General features: G+C 41.3%; 1 pseudogene; it reads right to left on the bottom strand.

Moving 5' to 3' along the window:
* Window positions 1–724: 724 nt before the first annotated feature.
* On the bottom strand, window positions 725–1,030 carry LOC137753578 (SNRPN upstream reading frame protein-like; annotated as a pseudogene).
* Window positions 1,031–2,081: the final 1,051 nt, after the last annotated feature.

The raw sequence follows: 2,081 nt of genomic DNA, 5'->3' as shown, positions 1-2,081 counted from the left end.
TGTGTGGGCTTTCTCTAGTTGGGGCGAGCAGGGGCTGCTCTTCATTGCAGTGCATGGGCTTCTCATCATGGTGTCTTCTCTTGTTGCGGAGCACGGGCTCTAGGCGCATGGGCTTCAGTCGTTGTGGCACATGGGCTCAGTAGTTGTGGCTCGTGGGCTCTAGAGCACAGGCTCAGTAGTTGTGGCTCACAGGCTTAATTGCTCTGCAGCATGTGGGATCTCCCCAGACGAAGGCTCGAACCCATGTCCCCTGCGTTAGCAGGCAGATTCTTAACCACTGTGCACCAGGGAAGTCCAGAATGCTTACTTTTAAACAGACTATTTTATTGTCACATTGCACAAATCTATCCCCATTATTTCTTTTTATGGCCTTTGTGGGTTTCTTCTGCTGTTTCTTAGATCCTGTGTCATCCTTTGTCATGGGATTCCTCTTTGGTGCTGCTAAAGTGTATTTTGGTACTTTTCAACTTTTTTCAGAAGAGATACGTAAGAACCGTTCTAAGTCTTTGCATGTATGAAATGTCTTCATTTCACTTTCACACTTGGTTGATAGTGTGCCTGCATATAGAATTTTATGCTCAAAATATTTTTTCCTAGTTGTTTGAAAGCATTACTTCATTGCTTTCTTGCTTGCTTTTCTATTTTTTTTTTTCCTGGATAATACCTTTATTACATTGCCTGATTTTTCACTTGGAATAAGCTATCTTGATGTTCCAATACTGCTTTAACCACCTCTTGGTGTCTCAGCTAAGAATACCTGTCTTGGTTTCACCTGGAAATCCACTACAGATATTTACAGCTGCTAGATTGCACTGGGTACGACTGACACTCTTGGTTGCTCAATGAGGCTGTTCCTTCAACATTTTACTTGGACTTCTACCTCTGGCATGTGCTGGTCTATCATCCGTCTCAGGTGTAAGTGGTCCCTGGCCTGCTCCACTCCACCAGTGGCCACTTCTCTGGCTGGAATGTCAAGCATCTCCCACAGCTGGTCTGCTCTGCTCTGCCCCATTGCTTTCTTGCATCCCATGTGTCAATGGAATCCCTGAAATTGTTACTTGTTTGTAGTAACCTCTTTGCCCTAACCGGCGCCCCCCCCCCCCCACAAAGCTTTTGGTGTGTTCTCTTTATACCTGTTCTGAAATTTCAGAATGAATCTTTTTTTCTTTTTCAAACTCATCCTGTTCTATACTTAATAAGCCCTTTCAATTTGAATTTTTATATCTTATATCAACTCTGGGGTATGTTCTTCTATTATTTAAAATTTTTTTCTCTGTTCTCTATTCCTGGAACTCCTGTTGGACAGGTATTGATTGGTTCTTTTAGTTGCTCTACTCCTCTTGACATTTTTTCCCTCATGTTTTCTGTCTCTGGTCTTTTTCCTCTATATTCCAGGAGATTTTCTTGATTTTTTTTCTTGCATTGCTTAGAGTTATTTTTTTATTTTGGTGATTGTATTTTTAATCTCCATGAAATCTTCATTGTTTTCCAACTGCTCTTTTTTCATAGTAGTCTCTTTTGGTTTAAATGAATACATTATCTTCTCTTTTTGGACATTGATGAGAATTCCTTGTAGCTTCTTATGTTTTATGAATTATTTATATTACCACTGTCTAGGTCAGTTATTTTGATATTTATTTTGGTTGTTCTCCAAATAAACTTGAGGTACAGAATTTCCTACCAACACATGGTCTTTTACTCATTTACTTGTGAATCAAGGACAAGTCCAATTGGTATAGGTGGCTTTGGTGAGGTTTCCTTTGTTCGGCTCCAAAATTAGAGCTAGATTTTGTGTTTGTCAATAGGAATGTGGATGATAGGATTTACTTTAGGGTTCTGGGGGCAGGTAGTCAGGCTGGGCCTCTCTCTAAATACCAATGCAAATTGGGTCCTCTCTGGTGTGCCAACCCCTACTCTGAATTACTATTGCATGAATACACCACATACACTGACTAAATTTCTTCAGAGATGATGTTTCCAACTTGGCCTGGGGGCAAAATCCATTGCTGCATAGAAGGATGGGGCAGGGCACCAAAGACCAAGGACAGCAGGAGTCCAGGCTCTGGTTCCATCAGTCCTGA

This window comes from Eschrichtius robustus, chromosome 1 (genome assembly GCF_028021215.1).
Source record: "Eschrichtius robustus isolate mEscRob2 chromosome 1, mEscRob2.pri, whole genome shotgun sequence".
Taxonomy (NCBI): domain Eukaryota; kingdom Metazoa; phylum Chordata; class Mammalia; order Artiodactyla; family Eschrichtiidae; genus Eschrichtius; species Eschrichtius robustus.
Note: the sequence above shows the minus strand (reverse complement) of the source record. Positions and strands in the feature narration are given on the sequence as shown.